General features: G+C 39.4%; 1 protein-coding gene across 1 annotated transcript in view; it reads right to left on the bottom strand.

Annotated features, from left to right (window-relative positions):
- Positions 1 to 12,612, bottom strand: part of FOXP2 (forkhead box P2) — a gene marked incomplete at its 3' end in the record, with an annotated part of 437,141 nt that overhangs the window by 361,760 nt on the left and 62,769 nt on the right. Inside the window, exon 2 of the mRNA XM_082496807.1 lies at positions 5,369 to 5,515. The remainder of the gene's footprint in view (positions 1 to 5,368; positions 5,516 to 12,612) is intronic.

Here is a 12,612-nt window from a genome sequence, read left to right on the forward strand (position 1 = left end):
GGTAAAAGGTTTTCCTTCCTATCTTGCTTGCTTTGCAACTTGAGATAAGATGCATAGCACACAGGTATTTTTAGAAAAACTATCAATACATATTTATACTCTTTAAAAATGCCTCCAGGTTGAAACGGGAGGCATTTTTTAAACTTCAGGTTGCCTTTAAATTTTGAGTCAGATCAACAGTGTGATGGGAACTTGGTTTGCTACCTACATGGAATAGAATTGACCCCATGTGAAATTTTCTGTTATTAAAAAAACCCTGCTGATTGGGATGCCTGTGCTGTAGACAACATTTGCTCTGTTCATTTTGATGCAGTCATTAATGAATTTCTTTAATGGATACTCATCAGGTTTCTATACTCGGATTCATTCACTGGACCCACTTATTCTCAGCCTGGTGGATCTACTCAGTTTGAACCCTCTAACAGGGTCAGGACAAAATATCAATCATAAAATTTATAGTTCAGTACAAATAGGCACAATTCTTCACTACTCAAACATCCCCTGTTTAGTGGCACCTTGGCTGAACTGCCCGTTTCATTTTCTCAGAACTAGGGTCTTTTTGGTGGATTTTTGTGATAATGCATAAAATGCCACTCAAAACTAAACATTCTTAAAGTAACAGAAGGATAGGAATATTACAAATCCAACTCAAATAAAGCCAGACAATCGTGAAAAAAAATCAAGCCTATAAAACTTGTATCAACTATATAGAAAGCCAGCTTGTCAGCTCCAGTGAAGTTCTGCATACATATCAGTGAGAATCTTGGCCAGCAAGTACTGATATGACAGTGTTTCCAAGAAAAATATTTTGCTCATGTTTACAGCACATGGCTTACTGATACTGAGATACAAACACTGTTGAACGTTATTTTGTGCAAATATTATATTTATATATGAATATATAAATTAAAAAAATATAAAATACCTAAAAATTATTAAGATGAGATTGTTTCCCTTATCTGAGCTCCTTCTCTAGGTCAATTTGCATGCATTCTTTTAAAAAAAATAAATCCCTTCCTCAGGTTGAATGCAGATTCCAGGAGTCAGGTATTCTCTGTTATTTTACACTATTATACATGCACTCTGCTACTATGCAATACTTAACTAAATGTACCACTTTTTACATAACAACGACAAGATGGAAACAAAATGAAAGAAACATCCCAGATACAAAAAGTAATATTCAAAACAAAATTAAAACTGAAAGAAAAATTTGATACACCCCAATGAGGTTAATCAATTCAGCCGTAAGTGGAAGTACAGAAATACTGCTTACAATAAGCAATGACGTGCATGTTTCCTACAACGGGAAAAGTATAATACTGAGGCCACCTTTGAAGCATATTCTACTGTCATCCATAATTTCATAACAACGATATTAAAAATACATATGAAATCATTCAGGTAAGTCTAGCCATCCCAGGTAATCATTCAAATGCACGGCCATTAGCCACAAATAGTCATCTAAGAATAAGTTGCATTAAAATTTCTTTGTCATATACCTATATCTTAACTAAAAAGCAGATAGGAATGTTGTACATTCCTTCTAATGCCTTTGAGACCCGTTCAACTATTCCACGACAAGAAAGTGCTCCGCACATACAGCCCCGATTGATGAATACTGAACTGAGGAAGGCGGTACGTCACCATCCTACATTAGGCGATGTAGTTGCTGTTACTCAAATACAGACAGCAGTTTAAATGACGAAAGAAATCTACAATACCTCAATACAAATGGAAAATAGCATTTCATCACAATCTCATTTAATAGAACACATTACCAATATTAGTTGATAGTACAGCAATCTTTTTCAAATTAGAAAATCACCTAATTACTTGCCTTTAAAAATTAGCTAAAAGCACATTTTCATTAGCACCAGATTTTTTCATTCAGTCTTTTATTGCAAGCTATACTAAAGCAACAATGCTAGAATCTCATGACAAATCGCTGTTACTACCTTACCAGAAATTAAGTAACGACATATAGTTAAAACATTTGCATTTCTCAACGTCAAGACAAAATATAAGAAAAAAAAATCAAAACCCATTGATATTTCATAGTTAATATTAAAATGGCATTTGAAGAGCATTTGTTAATGGTTACATACAATGTCTAAGCAATATGGAAAACGTCCTTTTAATAAGCTTGTATGTATCACCATAACCACAAAGAAATAATTTAAAAAAGAATTGTGTTTACTCATGTGAAAGCAGGACGTTTTTGTCAATGTCAGCGGTAACATTCTTGCCTCTTAAGTCTCACATTATGTCACATGAGATGGAATTTATCTGCCTTAACATTTAATAGAACAGTTAGATGTCTACATTTGTGCTGGTCACTTTAGGCTTCTTTTATTGTCAGTGACAAGAAACAGGCATCTCCAAAGGATGAATCATCTCATCTCAAGACAGGCACAAAAAGAGGCTATGGGAATCCTCCCCTGGAAACCTCCATCTCTCTTCACTGACTGAAGAAATCTATAGCGACCAGCTCAGATTTACACCACCCATGTTTTTAGATGGCTAACATTAGGGAAAATTAATCCCACTCTTGACATACTTCTCAAAGAGTACATGCAAAAAAAAAGAGTAAGATGCAGAAAAACAGAATTCTCAACAAGCATCAAAATCAAAATATACTGCCCCAGAAAAATTAAAAAAAAAAAGACCCTTTTGTGAAAATAAGGGGGGATCTATACATTTGAAATGTCATACAGTGTTTGATTTCAAAGCCAGGACAGACTCAATCATCTCTAGGAGCTTAAGAATATACAGAGAATATTTTGAGAATATGCTGACAAAGTAATATGCCTCTTCTGATTATGAGTAAGCAGCAATTTTCCAAAGCTTGTAATTCAGTGCAAAAGGACAGACATTCAGAGGCATGGCAAAAGACACATCTTACAACCCATTAAAGCTTCACTCTCAAATTTCAAGTCCTTGCTCAAAAGCAAAGCAGAGAGTTTCTAGACCTTTTTTTAGAACTTTTTTTTTCCATTTTCAGAAATGATACACCCATCTCATGGAAGCTTTTGCAAAGATATTCAGCCCATAGCAAAACTGCGGACAGAAAATGTCTGCCAAACTAATTGAAGTTGAAATTCAAGAAAACTGTCATTTGAAGAGAGGGTTCCTTTTTCCTAAGTATTTCAAAAGGAGTTTCAAGTATTTCAAGGAATCCCCCGAATCACACGTTCGTAGAAGATGGAAGACTATATTGTGAATTATCACTGTACATTTGCCCAGTTTTTACATGTTTGCATTGGCATCCACGTGAATTATGGACTGTCCCAGGACGGCCATTTGAAAGTACCTGAAAACAGAGCTTATAATGAAATTGTTAGGCCACTTTATAGCTCTCACTGACGTCTGACAAGACTTCAGGAAGACAGCTATTTCTGTTGTGGATTAATGGATCCCTCCACCAAAGCTTTGTCCCTAGTTTTGTCTTTTTTTTTTTTTTTTTTTCAACACAAAATGATACTAAAAAAGTATCTTCCTTCCCATGGATCAAGTGAAAAAGATACTCATTTTAAACATCTAAAATCCTCATCATGTGACTGTCCACATCACGTGAAATATGGTGCTAATTCATAGCTAAAAAATATTTTCACAGACTTCAATGTGATTTTCGTAGTTATATTCACAAGTCTTCAAATATAATTTAACACATTTTAGAAAGCTTGCAACTTCTGCCATCCCTCATCTTTAGCCATAACTTAAGTAAAAGCTTAAACTGAATAGCTAAGTACATCAAAATAGGAAAAGAAGAGGAAAATTTGAAATATCAAAAAATAAAATAGCAGAATCTTATCTGATTTTGCTTGCCTATAAATATTCCCATAATCACAGAATAGCTGAGGTTGGAAGGCACCTCAGAAGATCATCTAGTCCAGACCCCAGCTCAAGCAGGGTCAGATCCAGCAGGCTACTCATCACCATGACCCACCGGGTTTTGAGTATCTCCATGGATGAAGTCTACAGCCTCTTTGGACAAACTGCTCCAGTCTTTGACCATCCCCAAGCTAAGGAATTTTTAAAAATTATGTTTAAATGGAATTTTCTGTACTCAGTTTGTATCCGTTGCCTCTCATCCTGTCACTGGGCGCCAATGAGAAAAGTCTGGCTCTGTCGTCTTTCCACCCTCCCATCAGGTACCCAATGTGAGACTGAAATGTTACTCAGTATTCTACTGTTCAGGAGAAGCAAGGATCTTGTGCTTAAATTAGTCCAACTGCTAATCATACGGTATCACCCAACCCACACATCATGCTTGGTGCTATACAAAATCAGGCTAGCATTTTTAAGATTCAGAAATTATGTATGCATATATGAATTATACCGTATCCTGCCTACACTATAATTACTATAAGACACCTGCTTACTTGCTAGCCATTTGTGACCATTTCCTGGTTTTGGAGATCTGAATTTTAATTTACAAAGGATATAAAAGACACCGCGTTACCACAGTGTGAAATGCACAACAAAACAGTAGTTCCGCATTAGATAAGTAAGGCTGCCTCACTCAAGTTTTTCCACTCTTATAAATGGCAGAGCACTAAAAATATCTACAAGGTCTGAGACTATAGCTCACCAAGCAATTTAGGCTGCAGAGACTAGCACAGCTGCCAGAAGAAGATATCACGCGCTCCCCCACACTTTTGGCTGCTAATTCCCATCCTTTGTACCAGTCACGGCCCTTGGACAGCCATATGGGAGACGGCTGGGATAAACCCAGCTGAAAGCAAAACCGTACAAATAATTGGTTATTTTCAGCCAGACCCATTCTCCAAATTTATGAAGAGCTACACGTGCTGAGGGAGAACGGCAATATGGGGAGGGGAAAAGAAGCTGGCACTGCTTCTTACGCAGACGTGCCAGGTCCAAGGGTTCATTGAACACTTGGGCTAAAGTGAAGCCATCACCGGAGAGACACAAGCTACTCAAGGAGTAATACTGAATTCCCCAGGCATTACTTTTAGGATGAGCTGGATCGGCCTCTGGAGATGCCTGCTTCTCTCCCGTGGGTAAGAAGAATCTAGGATGACTGAGATTTAGCTGCATAGTTTCTACATATCTAAATTAACTCAGATCTAGATGAGTAGAAAATGGTAGAAAAAATGTGACTGTTGCAGCACTTCATTTCCATTAGCAATTGCCATTTGGAACAAAAAGACGTATTATAGCTTACCATCACACAAACTTAGGAGGAGTATGTATTTTCTGTATGCTCCACAAATTTCTTCATAAACCATATTTACATCTATAAGCAATACATTTCAGTGACATGGGACTGTATTCCTCCCACAGACCACATAAACCCACAGGAGAAACAGCCACAGCCACAGTTCAGTTATAAATCACTTACATTTCTTTGGAGTCACTTAGTCCCCTCGCTGGGCTGTCGGAAGGGACGGTCTTTTCCTTTTTGCTCAAACTGGTCCTCCTTCCAGAAGTGGCTGTCACCTCTATGGCAGATAAGGACAAAAGGTCCTTAACGTTCACTTGAAATTATCTAAGGGTAAGAAGGGAAAGGAATACAGTAAGTGCAAGCATCCATATCACATTTTATAGCAAGGTATTACAATCACCTCTTCAAAACACACTTCAGTACATTTACAGGGCCACATTCTTACACGCATGTACCGCATACCTTGGAAGAAATCCCACACATTTTACATCTTTGAAACATCTAAAGTAGTCACTACTCCTAAAGTAGTTACCTACTCCACTGCTGAGATTCATAATAACAAGATTATACTACTTTAAAAAGTCTAAGTGTACAAATTAAAAGGTAATTTCTTATTATTGATTATATATGTTGCACCACCAAGAAATTTTGAATACTTTTGGCAGGGTTCCAGCAGGCAATCACAATTTGCTGAACACAAGTTCACTGGAAACAGTCTTGGTTACCTATTATCAACAAATATTCTAATCTGAATCTTCTGTTAAACAAAACAGCTCTCTACGGAACTACATCTCATGTTCAGAAAGTGAGACCCGGGGTTTGATGGAAACTTAACTCCATGAAAACTTAACTCACTGCTCCACCAGAATCAAACCCACCATGTTAAAAATTAGTGGGAAAGGAGTAAAGAACAAAGCATAACAAATAATTTGCTACTGTATTATACCCCATCTTGAAAAGCATGCTCCGCTCTGGTGTCCAACACAGAACACAACACAACAGAACTAATTAGCAAAGGTTCAGAAAAGAAAACATACATGATCGAAGGCTTAGAATGGTTTTCATGTGAGGAACAATTCAGTACACCACAACGATCCAGACTGGAAAAGAGACAACTTAAGGGAGGGCATGGTAGAAGACTACAAAAGCCTGAAGATGGAGAAGTTCCACAGACATCATCTGTTCCCTAAACCTTGAACTCAGGAACTGCCTAGTGAAAGTCAAGTTCAAAACAAAAAGCAGAAGTTTCTTCTCCACAAAATGAGTAACAGGACTGTGGACTTCTTCCAGAGGATGCTGTTGATCACGAGTCAAAAGGGAGAGCAGAAGTACCCTTAGAAGAGAGCCTTCACTGGAGCCCGAGAATGGGCGAGGTGAACAATTGGTCTGAATCAGGCTGACCGGTCTTGTCTCCTTGTATATTCTTTTATGCTAGTGTCAATTCAACAAATTCTTATATACATTTTACATCATTGATATTCAGCACAGAAGAACCAGAATTACAGCATCAGGTACACAGAGAGTCTAGTCTTACTTGCATTTGAAGTACAGGCTAGATCCTTTTGAACTGCAAAGTGAACTCCCATGCTTCTCTGTACTTTACTACATGCCTAATAAATTTGATTGACCTTTCTAAAATAGCATCACCACAGGAAAAAAAAAAAAAAAAAAAAAAAAGCAAAGTCTTACTGTAAAGCAGCAGTAGCCTTCCTCTCCCTGGTCCACAGTCCCAAAGCAGCCAGGGCAGAGGGCTACAAAGCAAGGTTCTGCTTCTCAAGTTCGTCGCTGGTCCCATGTGTTTGAGTCTGTAACTTCACCCGTGTGTTCCCACTCAGTTCAACACTTATATAAATGCAGGTCAGCATCTCCATCTCCCAAGTTTCATCTCAAAGCAAACCTTAAAAATCATATACTCTGTATGCCAATATCTCCTCTTTTGCTTTAATCTCTAGGATACAGCAGTGTTTCTGATTTATTTTGGGTAAGTGCAGATCAATTAAAATTCCTTCAGGGAAGCCTTCTGAACCAGCAGAAAGTGAATGACTGTCATCAAGAACAAACACTTTTTGCTGTCATGGGTTGGTATGTCACTTTTGAGCAAAAACTATGTTAATTAATTCTATCCATACCTACCAGGTGTACCAAAGGAATATAATCAGTCCTTTCTGCTGTCTTGCTAGATACAGATCTTTGTGTCTCTGAACTGAGTATCCCTATATGGAGACTTATGCATTGGCACATTATATGAAGAAGCAGCCTGTACTAGCACAAAAAAACATAACAGGACAAAAATAACTTTGTTCAGACATCAGTATGCAACCAAAGTCCCTTTTGCAAAATGCACGAATTAATACCCTCACGTTCCACCCAAAAATCAGAAAGTTTCCACTACATCTACACACAGACCTATTTCTTAAGATTCTTTTTAGACCCTGCAGTGAGGAATTTGAATTACCGATACTTTTTTTGGTCAGCTTGATATATCGGATCAAAGTATGTTTACTGTTCTATCTATTCCCCTTCATCACTTCTACACTCTGCAAAAGAAGAGGCTGCTACGATGTTTGCTGTTCTGTTTGCTTCCGCAGCTCAAATGGCTACACTGAGGATGAAAGAAAATTCACTGTACAGCATGCTAATGATCAAAGACCCACGTACTACCGGCCTATAGCAACATTTTAGGCCACCTCTCCCTTCTAGCAGTTGCCCAACTTCTCTGTTTAGAATGTAAAATCTTAAGGGTAGGAATATAACCCATCCAGCCGAAAAGAAATCCAAGTTCTGTTTGATATCCTGCACGTCGCTGTGATACTAACTATAAATAAGAGCGAGCTGTAGCAAACAAGAACTGAATGTCTTCGAAGTGATGTATGAGCAAAGGCAAGCTTCTCGCTAAATTCAGAGAAGTGGACTCCAGGTATATACAGCAGGCAAAATACTATTGCAGGATAAACCCTTTAAATACAATTTAGCAGTAGTAATAATAATTCAGAATTACCATTGCCACTACTGGAAGGAAAAACCATGAGAACAGGTATTAGAAGATGGCTGCCAAATAAAAGCTGTGATTCTCACTCTTTCCACACGTGGCTTCAAGTTACAATTACAAAGTTTACGAAATCTTCCTGTGAATGTGATCTTGGCTCTCTCACACAAGTGCACGTAAATGGGGAAAAGCTGATACACAATTACCTCAGTTGCAAGTGCTGGGAATCAACAGCTACCCAAAAAAGTGTGTAAACTAAGAATGCTTTCTTTTCAAACACTTGTTATATAATCCCATCTGAAGGCTAAACGAGCATACATGCTTGCTTTAAAAATTTATTCCATATATTCCCTCATTCAACTATACCCTCCTTGGTGGAAATCCACTTGTATCAAAGATATACGTAGAAATTTTTACATGAAGAATTTCTTAGCTTATGTTTTTGATTTTTGAAACAGCAGCGATACAAATAACCTACAGGATTAAAGAGACATACATATTTCAGAGTACACATATATTAATTTGGGATATTAAAAGCTACGTTTGTGTGCAAGCTCACACTAATTCCATAAGTTACCTAAGACGCAAAGTAAAAGCTATACATGGTAATGTGATCTTATTAGCATTACTGTTACGGGACTTTTCTGGCAATTCATAAAGCCACAGCTGCGCTACAAAGACATCCCAGATAAGCATTGATAAAATACTTCACCCTGTGACTGCCGTGTATTTTGAAATTATGTTACAGAAAAATGCACTAGAGAAAAAGTATTTGAGGGCTAACTATGCAAGAAAGTTTCTCAATTGTTTTGGGATTATATACCTTATTTACAAAAAATCCAATAGCTCAGGTCCCTGACTAAATATGCTATACAATTCTGTTTTTGTTCATAAGCATCCCATTAATTTTACTTTCAACATCTATAGTCGATTGAGTGAAACTAAGTAAAAGACTAGTGCAAGGTTTGGGCTGAATCATAGCATATAAACAATCAAGGACTGGACTGGAATTTTGGTTTAAGATTGAATAGTATTCACTCTAGTACGTAATTGTATAGTCAGCCTAATGTAGTATTACAATCAAGTGTCTTTAGTACGGTGTTTATCTAAAAGCCTTTACCAAGAAATCTTATCTCACAAAAACATAAACTCACAAAAACAAGCACTGCTTTGCTAGTAAACACTGGGACCTCCATTAAGAAAGACATATTAAAATACAGCAACAAAAGACACACATATATCTGTGCAAAGGCCCCTTCCAGCTGATCTCTGGTATCACGGTCCTAATTTGGAAACAACATAATGAGTAAACAAGAGATCAGTCACGACGTTAATAATAAAAGAAGTGAAGGTGTTATCCTGGAAACTTCCCTAAACGTTGTGTTATTAAACTGAACAAAGCTGTTTGGTTTGTCAGCAATTTAAGGAAGATTATTATGCTGTAATCAAAACACAATACTTCAGAAAACATTGGAGTTGGCACTACTTCCCTTCTTTCACATAATAAAAAGAGACACGTAGGACAAATGATCTATCTACAGGTAAAATGTTTTTTCTACTACTAGAGCGCATGCATTGCTGCCATTACGACAACTGATAATCTTCCCTATACGTTTATATAAAACTCCTGTGGGACCTGAAAACACCCACTAAAATTAGAAATATTTTAAAATTTAGTCCTCATCAGTTATATACTGAACTCTTCATCTTCTGGATTCGGGTCGATGTTAAGAGCTAGAGAATATTCCTCATGTTTCTCTTGCGCATTTATTCAAGTTTTATTTAAAAATATATTGACCCGAAGTACAACCTTAAACTGAATTGCAAGAGGATGGACTGGCGTGAAAAAACAAGGTAAGACCTGGGACCAAAGAATTCCCTGCATGGCTAGCTGTCTACCAGCCCAAAGTAAGCGCTGTAGACGAGATAGAGGATGGAAGGCACAGGCTAACTGCCTGTCCCAGGCAATCTGCCAACAAAGATATAATGCTGGATGTGGGACAATCGGACGGAATAGTTTGTGAACTGCTGTTAAACTAACACCCAACTTTAAGGAGGTTAAACAGATAGTCAGAATCTCGCATAGTAGTTCTTGTGGCAGCTATGGCTCGGAATATTTTTTCTCCAGCAACCCCCAGCGGGAAGAGTGCCACCTACTTTCCCCAGTATTCCTTCCAGCGCTATCTGCCCTTCTCTTTCCACCGTCAGGCGGCCACTCGACACAGGGACGCACCGCGGGATCTGAAGAGACGACTGCTGAGCGGTTCGGTGTTATTCTAGTCATGCAGCGTCAAACACAACGCGGTCAGTCAGGGCTCTGCAACAGGCACTGGCACTGACAAGGCGATAGGAGGAATTCAGGTTTTGTTTTTTAATCCACCTCCTTTCTAAATGGTTTTGATCCCGATCCCCTGTGAGAAGATCACTCGCTAACATACAGTACTGTTACAGTGCTGCGGCACTCCTACACCGGGGGTTGCAAAAGGTTTCTCTAGAGGGAGAGATATGAGAAAATTCATTTGGGATTTTTTTCTCCCTTTCTCTTTTTCTTCTTTCTTTTGCCTCCCGCCCTCCCTTTTGCTGAAAACGCTCTCCCCTCCCGCAGCCCTGTGAGGAACAGGACACTCGGATGGAGCCAGCAGGGACAGGAGCACAAGAGGCGAGTATTCAGTGACAGCCGGGATGCCTCCTTGTCACCTTAGGCATTGCCGGGACACAGGAAGGGCTTAGACGGAGGAGTTGGAGGAAGGGTCAGCAATGCTGAAGCCAAAGGTATAAGGGCACAAGGTCTGAAAAACAGACTAGGATTGATAAATTCTGGAGACCGGGACAGGCCAGACAGTAGAAGCACATGTTTATTTTGAGGGAATGATTTAAACTGTTATACCAAAGAAGGGAGACCTAATCTAAAAGTGTGACCGCCACTGTGGTGGACTTGCTCTTGCGGACCTACCTGTCCACTCCTGGGTGCTGTAAGCACAATGACATCCTTGGGACATCTTCAAATCCAAAATTTCCCTTCTGAACTTTTTCAGATTGGGATGTAATTAAAAATTCAGATACACTGTGGAGTTTTCTAGGAAAGTTTGATTTATTTTATCGTCTTCGTTATATTGGCTGGTATGTATTTATTTCACAAAGCAGTGCAAGTCACCTTTTGAATAATTGCTATTTGTATTGTCTACTTTGTTTTACACATGCAGAGCACACAGTGGTTCTGGGGCATAAAGGCAAGATTCCCAGAGAGGATTCAGGCGCAGAATGACTTCGGCCACTCTGCACTGGGGCTGAAGCACCCCCAACTTCCCCCACCTTCCTCTTCACCTCCAGATCCAGCTGCAGACTCCCACTCCTTCCTTGGGCTGACTTGGACATTTGTGCAACAGCAAGGTGAGACAGATCAGGGAGCTCAACTATTTGAAGACATTCCTGCAAAACTAGCAGGACATTCCTGACTTTGAAGACATTCCTGCAAAACTAACTTTTTAACAAAACGGGGACATCCCTGCCAGGGCAAGAGTGGGGAGATGTGGCCTGGATAAAGGTGGGACCATTCAGTCGTGGTGTGGTTCGGCCCATCCTGTGTGTCTTGGGGCATAGTCTGAGGAACACTTCTTCCAGTGGCAGAGGCAGCTACAGCACCACCTCCCCCTTCCCAGCACTGCCCACCGAGCTGTGCCGTAGCAACTGTGCACGGAGCTGCATGGTCAGCTGTGCTGGGGAATTCGTCTAGATGAAAAGTAGCCTGGCAAAATAAAAGTCGTTTTCAACCTCAAAGAGTCCACCTCGCAGACCCACAAACAACTGCATGAGCATCTTCAGAGGTATGGCAATAAGGAGAAGGAACCAAAGGATGCTTAAGCCAGCACTACTACTAAAGAAGCATTTACCGCCTTGTGATCTAATTAGCCTATGGACTCCAGCAGTCAAAAGCTACCAGATATCGCGGCAGCCTACCAAGTGGTGTCATCCCCAGCTGCATCCGCTCCTCTCCAGCCTACAAAGAAGCGTGAAGACCCGCACTACAAATGAGGTGGAAGTGCAGTCCTTGGGCACAGGTGCGGGCTCTCTGACAGCATCCCAGGGACAAGGACGGGCTGCAGAAGGGCGGTAAGGCCTGCAGCATTAAAATGCAACAGCTGCTGGTTTTGATTTACATGTCCAAGAGAACCGGGCCCCATTACTAGAGTGGATGTACACTGGCACGCTTTGCTGTATTATTGCTATATCGCTACGTAGGTATGCACACGCTTGTGACTGATTCTCTAAATAGCCCATTGTTAGTATTTATGTTATAAAGTAAAAACTAAATCAAAGAAAAAGGCTAAGTTTTTTGGCCTTAAGATTAGATAACTTTTTTTAAATCCTGAAAGAGACCCTAAATTCTGCTTTATATCACTCTTCATTTTAATCATATTTGATTTGTGCAATGTAT

This window comes from Vanellus vanellus, assembly GCF_965231255.1.
Source record: "Vanellus vanellus genome assembly, chromosome: 1".
Lineage (NCBI taxonomy): Eukaryota > Metazoa > Chordata > Aves > Charadriiformes > Charadriidae > Vanellus > Vanellus vanellus.